The 13549-nt window shown below is 34.4% G+C and overlaps 1 long non-coding RNA gene across 11 annotated transcripts in view; it reads left to right on the top strand.

The window, feature by feature from the left end:
• Positions 1-343: 343 nt before the first annotated feature.
• Positions 344-13549, top strand: part of LOC111090065 — a 118878-nt gene continuing 105672 nt past the window's right edge. For 7 of the 11 annotated variants that reach the window (XR_005370703.1, XR_005370709.1, XR_005370701.1 and 4 more), the window contains exon 1: positions 344-704. This is a non-coding gene — a long non-coding RNA (uncharacterized LOC111090065). Of the gene's footprint in view, positions 705-1750; positions 1852-2487; positions 2597-6989; positions 7063-13549 lie in introns of those variants that run through there. The other 4 variants (XR_005370704.1, XR_005370714.1, XR_005370708.1 and 1 more) reach the window with 3 other exon arrangements.

Consider the following 13549-nt stretch of genomic DNA (forward strand, 5'->3'; position numbering starts at 1 on the left):
AGTTTCGATTGAGAGGAGATAAAAGGACTGAGCCTCTGGGCAACTTTAAAATATCAGGGAGATGAGGAATAATCAACAAATTCAGAAACATCAAATGGGTAGGAGTAAAACTAGTAGAGTGTTGTGACCCAGAAGTCAAGTGAAGAATATGTTTTAAGGAAGAGATGATCTTCCACTGTGCTACCCAGTGCTGATCAGTCAAGTAAGGTAAGAATATGAACAGATTATTGTATTTATCAAACACTGGAGTCATAATGACTTTGACACCAGAAGTTCTATTGGAGTAGTGTGGATGAAAGCCTGACTGGGGTGGATTCCGATCAGAATAGGGGGTGGGGGTGGAGGGAGAATTGGAGACAAAGTTTGGGGACTTTGTAAAATTAAGAATATAAAGATTATGAGGAAAGGAATGTAAATACAGATAGTAAAGAATATAGAGTAATTCTTTGTCCTTGAGTATTTGATAGAACATTAGTTGGAAACCACTGGATCTGAGCTACTTTAGATGGAGGGGTATTCCAGGAATATTCTGTTAAATGTTCAACAACTGGGTCTCTGAAAAGAAAAAGCCCTGATTTGTAGTGTTTGCCAATTTCTGTGATGTAAATATTTCCATCATGGGACATTTCAAGCTACCAATGTGATGTCACTGAACACAGAAGTGTTACATACGATCCACTCTCCAGAGCTCAGCATATCACCAGGTATATATTCACTTTTTCCAATTTATTGTATAACTATTGGTCTGTTAAGATTTTCATTTTACTTATTCTTGAATTAGTTTTATCAATTTGTGTTTTCCTGAAAAATTATTCATTTCATTTTAGTTATCTTAGGCTGTTACTGACAATAGAGAAAACATAATGAAGGCTGTGAATTATTTAGGAATCACAAATATACAAAATTTTGTTTACACCCTTCGTTTGTGTGAAAATATAGTAATTATAGTATAACGTAAGAGAAATCTTTGTGGAGAACAGAAATATGTCTACTTTCATTACTCTGTCAGAAACAAATTGCATAATATATAAAAAAGTATGATCAGAATTTTAATATATTATATCAGATGTATAAATAAGATGTAATAGGACTTTTAACATTAAAAAGGTTGATTGAACAGAAAAAAGACTTAAATTGAAAATATTGGAAGGAACCTTATCTTTTGGTCTACTTCCTAGGAGATTTCTTCAAGTTTATCTTCTAACCCTCTTTTCATTTATCCTACCATATTTTTAATTTCTAAAATTTTTTTTCATCATCTTGTGTTTGTTCAAGGATACATTATCTTATCTTATGGAAGATATTAATTATATTTTGGAGGTTTTCTTCTGCTTCTAGTATTGCCTCTTTTCCTCCAAATTTCTTCTTCTGCCTTTTGGTTTGCTTTTTCTCTTTAGGGTTATAGTCTTTCCTCAAACATCTGTTAAGCTTGGTAGTTCCACCATATTTAAGAGCTCTGTATCTCTGCGTGTGTTTTAAATGATGTGCTTCATGGCTGGGTGATAGAAATAGGCCATTTCTTTGGGAGAAGACACACACATACACATATGTAAAATACACATGTATATATTTTTTCAGTGATCCAATTTCTCCAGAGAAAAGTTCTTTAACCCATTGCCTGACAGTTGTAAAAGCCTGGCTAACAGTATTCTGGGAAGCAAGTTAAAAATGGGGGCTCCCAAATACCACCACTTGTATATTCTTTCTAATATTCTCCCCCTACCTTTTTTTTTGTTTGTTTGTTTGTTTTAGTATCCATCTTACTCCAATTCTCAATGAACCATGTGTTTCTAACTCCAGGATCCACTTGGTTAAGTATGTAAGAGAAGAAAGCCTTAGTCTTCTGTCAAGGTAGGGGAAGAGTGGTCACTAGCTGGTAGTATGAGATGGTGGTCCAGGAATCCTACTGCTTCATCTTTGGACTTTTTATTCAGTTCACCCATATTTAGTTCTAACTACACACTTTCTGGAATACATGAGGATTCAACTTACTGAGGCTGCTTTGGATTCTGCGGCCCAAATTAGTCTGGGTCTGGGGTTCCTTTATGGCCAGTTTACTTTCAGCTTTCTTTGGGCCATTGCTCAGTTCTACTTGTGTTTCTGCTTTCTCGTTTCCAAATTTGTGTGGCTTTCAATTCCTCTGCTATTTTCTTTATGCCTGTGACTACCTATCTTAAACTTTTAAGTTATTTTAGTAAGGTTTCAGGAGAGGTAAATCACTATTAACACTAACTTCTACCTACTCTCTTTAATTATAAATTGACTAAGTTTTTTTCTTATGTAGGGCTACCTTCTCTCTGTCTCTTCCTCACTATCTCTCTCCCTGTCTGTCTCAACCTCTCTCTGTCTCTGAATTCAGAGCCCTTTCAACCTTAGGCATGTCTTTGTTAGCACAGAAATTGTTTTTATTATATAATTGATTACAGTACATTTTATTTTTTTTAAAAAGCCACTTTCTGTAACATCTAACTCTAGGATTATCTTCTCTGTGAACCAAATATGACCTCCCCCAGCAGAGCCAATCTCTTCATTCTCTGTATTTCCATAGCACTTTGAATAATCTTCTGTTGTAGCACTCATCACAGTGTTTTGCCAAGTAAGTTTTGTTTTGTATTTCTCCTCTGACTGTAAAATCCTTGAGGCATATTTTATGTAGTCAGTATATGCTACGGGAATGAGCAATTGAAACAGTATAGCCTAGAGAGGTTTCTGATAAGGTGAAGAGGTACAAATAAGAAATGAAATTAGTTCCCAGATATAGAATTATTAGGCTAAACTATAATGTAAACCAAGATCCAGAGATACAGAATCATATAGAAGTGTTCATGGCAGCCTTGCTTATTATGATAAGAAATGGTAAACAATGAAGGAGTGGTTAAGGATACTGTAGTATATTCATTTGATGATTATCCTCTTACTAATAAAAGAAAATTTAGAAGAATTTCACATGTGAAAAACTATGTGATAGAGTGTTAAGTTTAAGAAGCAAAATACAAAATTTTATATGTAGCATATTTAAAAAAAACCCTATACACAGAAAAATATACTGGTTGTGTTAGGGTAGTAAAAATATGGGTGGTTTTATTATATTATCCAATGTTTTAATAAAAAATATATACTGTTTTAATAGTAAAAAGAGAAGAAATGAAAAAAATCATAAAAATGAGAAAATTTGTTATAGCAAGTTGAGAACTTCCCAAGTCACACTCCTAAGGTTGATTAAAAGGGAGGGCAGGAAAAGGCATGAAAAGAAGGGTTCAGGAGCATTTATCAGAGATCAATGAATGAAAAGCTTTTACTGAGTAAAAAGAACATGTGCATTGTGTTGTGAGGAAAAACCAGTAAATGACATTAGGTGGGAAAGCAGTCCTTCACAGAATGCCAATGAATTCTTTGAGATGAGCCTCAAAATTCTTAAATTGAGCCTCAAAATTCTTCCTGCTGTTCACTGACTCTTTTAAAAAGGAGGCCATGGTTTAATATGAGACCTGGTAGTTTGGGAGCATTGAATCAAGATATCTGGTATTGAGCACAACTGAGGATGGGTGGATGGGGATTTCATGTATTTCTGTATTGATGAAATAATTTACTGTCCATGTTTTATCTAATATGTTGGGTGGTCGTTAGGGAATGGAGTTGCTCTAGGAGTTCTACCTTGGCTCACAGTGTCAGAGAAAGCTTATTAACATTTACCAAATTTAAAAGTTTTGTCTTGTAATCCTTCTTTGACTGTAAAATTCCTTTAGAGTGCTTATTTTTGAAGTATAGGAGAAAATAATTATGCATCCAATTTCAGCAAATATTCTGTGAGTATATTATTTTAAAGTGAGGATACATGAGAATATGGTGGACAAATGATAGAAATGCACAATAGTTGTTCAATAGTTGGTTACCTGTATGGCATGCTGAGTGTTTTGGGCAGGAAGATAGCAACCAGTTAGCTATCACCATAATTTTAAAGTAGTGATATGTGTAAATGATATTTTTAGATATCTGTAGTAACTATAATGTGATATGAAAATATTTGTGGGGCATTGAGGAGGGCAATGTGATGTGATGAGCATTGGGTGTTATATGCAACTGATGAATTATCAAACACTACATCGGAAACTAAGTATGTACTATGTGTTGGCTATTGAATTTAAATTAAAAAAAACCTGAAAATATTTGTGATTTCTTTTGGTGACAAAGTTATAAATGCTGCTAATATTGCTTTGATTTATTACCTCTATTTATACTCAAGGGAAATAATCAAGTTAGAGTATAGTGAAGAAGAAAAGATACAATTTTTTTTCTCCCACCCATGGTCATGAAACTCTCAAATTCTACCCTTGGATCCAAGATTTAACACATTTGCCTTATATTTTTTATTCTAGTCTCACTCATGACCCTCAACTATATTAGTCATGGATGTTTAGACAATAACATTGGAGCCAATCTTAATTCCTTCTCTGCTGTTGTGCTTTAGTTTAATTGGTATTGAATCCTGAAGAAGGTGTTTTCAGCAAAAGTGTTTGATTTTAGATGGTGAAATCTAGAAGAATGAACCAGGCCAGAAACCATGGAGTCTGGTTGTTTTCAGATCTAAAAAGTGACTTGCTCTGAGAACAAACTTGCCCTGCTTTTCTTCAGGACTTGAGAAAGGTTGAGCTGATTTTTGTTTTCATGTTGAACCTTTTTCTTTGTCGACCACAGGAAAAGATCTGAATCAATGACACATGGTGGATATTTGGCCCCCAGAGGTATAGTTAGCCCAAAAAAACTATCCTGCAAAGTACAGTCTGAATTTATGGTTTTAATCAAAGCAACTGATCTGGATTTGTTTAGTTTTTTTTTTTTTCATGTTAATGGAGATGGTGTGTGTGGGGGGGTGGGGGTGGGGGTGGGAAGAATCTTTATTTCTGCTGTAGGCTTAACTGTAGTCAGAAAGCTGTAGTGAACCCTAATCCTGTCATCTGTGTTAGGTTTTTCAAATGTATAAATTTAAGGTAGATATATTTGAGCTATATATAGTATCAACTATTATAATGGAAAATAGCTTTATGATGCTAGATCTAGTGTTTCTTCTAAATATTATGGCTTTGAGGCCATCCTTATAACTTAAAATCATAAAATTGAGCACATTGTTCATAAGTGAACACATTGTACCTAATTCTCTCTATGCACTGTTTCCTGGGGTTTGGAAAAATAACAAAGACTCTTACTTGTGTGGGTTTCTTAACTGAGAACAAGGAATAGGAACTTAAGGTTTGAGTTTGAAAGTTCTCTGGTTCCACTTTTGTTACACAGATAGGTCCTAATAAGTGCGAAATGCGTATGAGAGAAAAAGACTGCTTTTAAAAGGAATCATTTTAAATGGTGACAAAATTTTAAGATAAATAATAAAATTTTTTAAAATTAGATCATTAGTTTGAAAAAGAAATACAATCACTAAAACAAGTTTATTTTACTTCACATTACAAAATATAGCTTCTTAACTACATATTTACTTAAAACAAGAAATGAACAAAATGTATTTTTGGCATACATTTTCTGACAAATGGTATGATAGTAGGATATGACATTTTTATCTTCATGTTTTAATTTTTTTTAGAGTTATCATGTAGAGTCTTTTTTTTTTTTCAAATAATTTCAAGGGCTTAATTACTTTTCCCAACAGCTTTGTTTCATATTTTTATATTCAGATTATCCTCTTTTAGGTGCCTACTTTGTTTTTTCATTTTGTAAGATCTAAATTTCCCTTTTCTTTTTTTCAAAGATTTTTTATGTATTTATTTGAGAGAGGGAGAGAGAGAAAAAGAGAGAGAGAGAGCATATGAGAATATGAGGGGGGAGGGGCAGAGGAAGAAGAAGAAGCCCACTCTCCACTAAGCAGGGAGCCCCATGCAGGCTGGATCCCAGGACCCTGCGATCATGACCTGAGCCAAAAGGCAGATGCTTAATTGACTGAGCCACCCAGGTGCCCCTAAATTTCCCTTTTCAATCTATTTGCTTTGTGTTGTCAAATGTTAAGGAGTCTGAATTTCCATGAGGGTAGATGTTAGTGTATTATGTGGGAAAGGATGTTGAGCGGTAACTAATTTTATAGGTGTCTGGTGCTTTCCTGAAAAATTTCAGGTTATAACTATTATTGCCCTATACATCCTCATAACTGGGGTAGAGGGGACTCATCTACCAATTCCCCTTTAAAATATTAATGAAGGCACTAGAAGAAATATGAAGTTATGAAGTACAAACCTCTGGTTTATCAGCCAAAGATTGGCCTATACTGGGATGAATTTCCAATAATTGAATTGCGGAATTGACCCTGAGGAGGAATATGTAGGTGAGCAGGTAAATAGTAGGATATGTCTACCCCCTTCCCATGATGTCGTCTACTTTGGAGACAGGGAGCTTTCACTGACTAGAAGGCAAAAGTGAGTAAGAGAGTGTCTTTTGCCTTCTATCTATATCTTTTCTAAAACCACCCAGGACATTAGCTTTTATCTTGAACCCCATGTCATGTCTCTTTCAAATAGTATTTTGAAAATTCATTTAGAGATGAAAATTTGCTATAATGCGCTATATTGTGCAATGGACAGCCAGAGATGTTTTGTGAGAGGACATGGGAAGACTATAGTAATAATGATTATATAAATCAATACTGCTATTATTGCTAATAACAATAGTGGCTAACATTGAACCCATACTGTATAGTAGGGACTCACTAAGAAACTTACCAGGTCTTCACAACAACCCTGTGAGGTAGGTTACTGTCATCATCTCCATTTTACTGATGAGGAAACTGATAACATGGAGAGGTAGAATGACTTGCCCAAAGTCACATAGCCAATAATCAGAAGGTGAAAATTTGAACCTAGGTATCTGACTACAGGGTCCATAGGAACCACTGTCTTGCTGGCTCCCCATAGAAAGGAAGGGCAGAGACCACAATGGTTGTGAGACCAGATTACTTTAAGTTAGAGGTGTTACATGTTTGGATTTCACAGATTAATAAGAATACTAAAGGCATTGGAGCTTTGCTTGTCAGGAGGAAAGTTGGCCCTGGGATGCTTTCCTCAGGTAAGTGATGTAACATGTTAGAAAAAAGACATGTGTTCTTAAAAACCAGAACTTAGGTGAAGTTAGAAGATTCAGGGTATAGATAAAATATTTTTGAGAAACAATGAGAAAGAATGGGGCTGCTTCTTGTTTTACCAGCCAAGAAAGATCCCTCAGGGCTGAGAGGAAGAGATGTTGTACTGAGGGGTATTGATGAAAGCAGAGAGTCTAGGGCTTCTCAGAGGGAGGGGTCCTGCTCTCTGTTGTCCAGGCTGACAGCTGGGAAGGTGTCAGACCTTAGAGGAAGCTTAGGGATGGGATGGGAGATGAGCTGGATGTCATACCTTTCGTACCCAAGAGGATAAAGCCATGTGAGACTCACAGAGAGTCATGCAACCAGGAGGAAAAAGAATCCTGTTCTATTCTCAGCATGGTATGAAGGAAGCAAAGAGAACTGAAGACCCTGAAGCATCTGTTTAAGTAGGAAAGAGGACAGCTTTGTGAACTGATGACTGAAGAGCAATTGGGATAATGGATGTCTCCATGGATCTCTGTGTAGGGAGGTGATTCCAGCCCTAGATCTGCTCTTCCCCCTCCACTGCAACCAACGTCAGCTCCCCAGAACTTACACTCAGCCCCACAGAAGAGAAATGTAGCTGCAGCTCCAGATTTGTAAAATTTGACCACTATCCTGACAACATTTGTGTGCTCATTTATTCAGGTTTGCATGCTAAGATCCCTAGTTACCATGCTGCTTAGTCTCCAAAGTTTTGTTATGTTTCTGTAGGTATTCCTTAGTGAATCTCTCTAGAAAATTATGTCATACCCAAATTGCATAGTTTAGTCAAGCACCAAAATGTACTTACATGTTCTCCCCTCCCCGCAAACTTTCATTCATTCATTTTAAAGCAGGTAATATGTGTACTTAACAGACACACACACAAAAAAATCAAAAGGCATCAGTGAGTATACAATCAGAAGTAAGTCTCCCTCCTATGTCTGCCCCACAGTCTTACCACTGTCGTCAGTTTTTTGTTTCCTATCATATCATGTGTACCTATTCTCACATGTACAGTCTAAAAACAAACCCACAGTCATATTTTACACACTGCTCTATATCTTGCCTTTCTGCATGACAAGATGTCTTGAATATTATTTCATGATTGTATTTGACATTTCATCCTAGAGATGCACCATGATCTATTTGAGCAGTTGATGGGAATTTATTTTATTTATTTATTTAAAAAAATTTTTTTAATTGGTGTTCAATTTGCCAACATATAGCATAACACCCAGTGCCCATCCCGCCAAGTGCCTCCCTCAGTGCCAGTTGATGGGAATTTAGATTGTTTCCAGATTTTTGTTACAAAGAGTAGTGCTACAATGAATTGTCTGTACATATTTCTTTGCACATTATTTGAATATATCTGAGTGATATTACTAGGAGTAGAACATAGGAATGACAATTATATACATTTAAAATTTTAACACACTCTCAGTGGCTCTCACAGATCCCTTTTTTTTTTTTTAAGTCAAACCATGTTTAAAAGAGTTGGCTCTAAGCTCCTTGGATGCTTGAAGAATGCTGAGACACAGGGAAAATCAGTTCCATTTCTATTCTTTACAACCATGCTGTAAAGAAAATCTTATCATGAGTATTCATTTGTACAGTCAAGATTCTTTCTTAGGCTTCTCTTCAATAGGAATGAAACAGTCTTAAAGTTTACATTTTGCCTCAGTGTAGGAAATTTTAAATAGCTGTAATGAATGGAGAGTAGTTCTGGAAATTTTTTTTCCTAATGCCTTTCAATGCTACTTTACTTTCAGTTATCCCTAAGGGAATATAGAAATCTCAAATGCTATATAGATTTTTTTTTCATATTCTCATAAACACTGTACCCCTGATAGCCATTGACATTATACCCACTTCTCATGTGACGTTATTATGGTTGACTGCATGGATTACATTAGGGCTAATTGATCATTCCTGACTACTTGATAGTTATTTGCACAATACATATGGGATGTTTGTTTGGCTTCATTGTATTTTGAAGATCTTTCATCATTTCAGTAGTACAATGTGATTATTTGATGTTTTGTAACAGTTACAATAACATAGAAGTTAAAAAAATGATTATTTTTTGTACTAAAAAAAAAAAAGGCAAAATGGTAACAATGATGTTACATGTGTGTCCTCAAATGAACTCTCAACATATGCAAAACATTATGGTGACTATGTGAAATTCCCACCTAAACATATGAATGCCTGTTTCTCCTTTTATCAAACTTAAAGTTTTTGTCTCATTTGATAAGTGAAAATGAATAGCTCATTGTAGTTTTTCATTTTATTTAAAAAAATTAATTTGTATTTTCTTCTGTACTTTTTTCTTTTTTATCCACTCATGATCTTTGCTCACTTTTCTCGCTGATTTTTGTTTTACATGTTCATGAAATACATTATACATTTTATGAACTTAGCCCTTTTGTAATATGTGTTGTGAATGTTTTCTTCCAGTTTGTTGTTTGTACTTTGTCTTCATTTCTTTAGACAATTTAGACTTTTTTTATTAACATATAGTTTAATTCATCAATTTTTTATAGTTTTAGTCAGACTTCCCTTACTCAATTGATTTTCTTTTTTTTTTTTTTTTTTTTTTTTTTTTTTTTTTTTTTTTTTTTTTTTTTTTTTTTTTTTTTTTTTTTCAATTGATTTTCTTTTTAAACCTCATGCTTTCTTTTAGTACATTTTTATGCTTTTATTTTTCTGTTTAAATCTTTCTCAGTCAGGAACTTATTATTGTAAAGGGAAAAGCAGAATTGCTGTGTTTATGATGTTCCATTTATAACTTTTTAAGTTCCTGATGAATCATGTGCAATGGAATAAGATTCTACTTTGTACCTTCAAAATCATCTGTTTGAATCACTTAACTTACTTGCCAAAATAAGTTTTGCAAGAAAAAAAGTCTTCAATATACTTTTTCATACTGCAAAAATAGCCATCCACTCTGGGTGAGTTAATTGTAACAAGACTGGAGTGGGGAGAAGGTCAGGGGGAGTGTTGGACTGTTGTAAACATAGAAAGCAAACACAAACCATGACAAACATGGTTTACAGTTTCATGTGAACAAAGACCATTCTCTAGGACCAACATTATAAAAAATGTAGTTTCCTATAACAAGACTTTATATTTTCAACATCTTAAAAGTCAATAGTCCTTGAAATTATTAAAACAGACCTTTGAGTATTATGGGAACACTTGTTCTGTAAACTTAAGTAGAAATTTAACTTTAAGAAAACATGATATGAAATAAGTATAGTTTTATTTTAAATTTTATGGTAACTGGTATATAAATATTATCTAAACTCCTTAATTATCTGGCTAGAACAAAGAGTAGTGGCTAACCCAATGCTTTGCATTTTTAAAAGCACTCATGTTAACTCAAAGTTTCTTCTTAAATAATGTTGAAACACATTGCTATCATTACAACTATTATTTTAACCAAGGCTGAGTTAAAGACCTTGGGCACAGAGTAATACACTCTAACTGATATGAATAACAGACTTAAGTTTTATGACATTGCAAAAGATTGCACTTTGAATTTAAATTTAACAGTTGATGAAAACTCTGTTGCAAGAATATTCTGTTGTCCAGCTTACTAATTTTTATCATAAACTTTAAGAAATTTAGTTTTTAATTACACTATTACAAAATAGATAGGCATCCAGTTTTGAAAACTATAAATACAACAGGTAAAGCTAAAATCCCCTTTTTCTCTACTCCTTTACCTGTTTTCTTCTCTGCTAAAACCCCAGCCCCAGACTGTTGGAAGTCTGATGCCTCTGAATTACTTCTTTATTCAACCCTATACTTCCAGCTGAATTACTTCTTTATTCAACACTATACTTCTATATCTATTCATATTGAAAAATGAGATCTTGTCAGTTTCTTTCAATTGTTGCACAATATTTCATCAAATGGAATGCTACATAAACAGTCACATTCCTCTGTTGATGAGCATGTAGTTTCCTTTCAGCTTTTCATTTTTATGAATAACATTGCAGTTAATATGCTTGTAAATGTCTCATGCACCAATGATTTTTTATTTTGTTCATTTTTTGAAGATTTTATTTATTTATTTATTTATTTATTTATTTATTTATTTATTTATTTATTTATTTATGAGAGAGAGAGAGAGAGAGAGAGAGAGACAGAGAGAGAGAGAGAGAGAGGCAGAGACACAGGCAGAGGGAGAAGCAGGCTCCATGCAGGGAGCCTGATATGGGACTCAATTCTGTGTCTCTAGGATCAGGCCCTGGGCTGAAGGTGGTGCTAAACCACTGAGCCACCTGGGCTTCCCTGATGATTTTTTTAAAGGAGAAAGTTCTAAAATAGGAATTTTGAGGCTATAAGGTCTGAGCATTTTGAGTTACTATACTGTCAAATTATCCACCAAAGTGGCTGTACTAATTCCTACTTCCATCAGTAGTGTATAAGAATTTTGACTTCCCCGAAATCTTTTCAACATTTGATTTTGTCAAACTTTTAAAATTATTGTTAATTTGGTGAATAATGAGACTTGTATCTCATTATTTTAATTTGCATTTCACTGATTACTACCGAGTTGACTATCTTTTTATATGTATACTGGCCATTCAAAGTTTCTTCCTCTATGAATTACCTGTTTTATCTCCTTTGCTCATTTTCCTTTTGGGCTTCTTTTTTTTTTTTTTAATTTTTATTTATTTATGATAGTCACACAGAGAGAAAGAGAGAGAGGCAGAGACACAGGCAGAGGGAGAAGCAGGCTCCATGCACCGGGAGCCCGATGTGGGATTCGATCCCGGGTCTCCAGGATCGCGCCCTGGGCCAAAGGCAGGCGCTAAACCACTGCGCCACCCAGGGATCCCTGGGCTTCTTTTTAATATCAATTTTCAGATTCTTATAGGATTGTTAGAATTCTTTGTATTTTTCCAGATATTAATTCCTGTCATGTTATTTGGGTTTGGAACTATTTTATCCATGCCTATTGATTATTATGGTATCTTTGGATATGTGGATTGGTATCTTTCATCATTCCCGGAATGTTATCAGTCATGTATTTCTTCAAATACTGTCTTTATTACACAACTCTTCTCTCCTTCTCCAATCAAATTAATCATTGCTCATCTCTATCTTCTATTTGTCTCCACTCCTTTTTTATTTTCTATATTTCTCTTTCTCTCTATGCTACATTTTGGGTGATTTATTATGGTCTGTTTTCTAGTTTAGTAATTCTCTCTTTAGCTTTGTTCAATCTGTTGCTAAATGCATACAGTTGAGGTATTAAAATTAGATATTCTATTTTCATTTTTTTCATATCTTGTAGGTTATATAATTTCCAATTCCTTTCAGATATTTACAAACTTGACCTTATTTCTTTAAACTTTGCAGGTCTATTTGTTATATAATCTCCATTTGATTATTCCAATATGTGACATTTTTGTGGATCTCTTTTTGCTGGCTATTTGTATTTCTATTTTCACTCATGGTATCATGTTTCCTTGTGGGCTTGCTTATTTTTGATTATGTACTACCAATCGTCCTTGAAAAATTATTTGTGAGGATTCCCTAGGGCATAGGGTAAAGTTTTCTCCTCTAGTTAAGATTTGCATTTGTGGCTGTCAGATCCCCAGAGGCATAACAGTGCAGAACCACTTTAAATTTACTGCTTGAGGTTTCCTGGACCACCCCACTGATGTGAGTTAGGGCTGAAAATCTATGCAAGAGATCATTTTTGGTTACCATTTTTAAGAGATAGGTTTTTCTTATTCTATTTTCCCCCCTCTGTTTTGTTCAGCATGAAATCCCACCCTCTCAAGTTCCCTGCATGTGGGTTGTGGTTAAGAAGGTGTGTTTACTTACTTCAGAGTTTTAGTTTAATGTGCTTATCTCCTGTATGGTTCCTCAGGTCTGGTGGAGTCTGAACTTTGACTTATCTACTCCATGCCTCTTTATGTTATCTAAATTGCAGTTCCATCTTATCTGGATCAGCAGGTGTTCTGGAGGTGGGGTGGAGGTGGGTGGGAAGCAGCTTTGTGGCTGTTTACTTTTCTATATATCTGCTTTCTTCTAGAGTTTGTCTTGGCATCTCATTCTTGATATCCTTTGAATTCTTTGATGTTTCTAAGAAAATGGTTTTAATAATTAGAGTCGGTATGAATAAACCAGCCTTCCATTTCTGTAATTGGAGGTTGTAGGGAATCTTCTAAATTCATCTATTTGCTTTCTTTTTCCTTGAAATTCAAGAATGAAACCAGGATATTTTAAGATGTCAACTTCCAGAAACTAATTTTTCCTGGTACAAAATAAATCATTTTGTTTTATCGATTTCAAGGGTTTTGTTCCTTGATTAAATAAAATCTTCATTTTATTGCACATTTATCACTGCTGTTCCATTTCTCCCAATTTTTGCTTTAGGAACTGAGTCCTTCATGTCTATGATTTTCATCTTTTTATTTTCAACTATTA

The sequence above is a fragment of the Canis lupus genome, chromosome 15 (genome assembly GCF_011100685.1).
Source record: "Canis lupus familiaris isolate Mischka breed German Shepherd chromosome 15, alternate assembly UU_Cfam_GSD_1.0, whole genome shotgun sequence".
Lineage (NCBI taxonomy): Eukaryota > Metazoa > Chordata > Mammalia > Carnivora > Canidae > Canis > Canis lupus.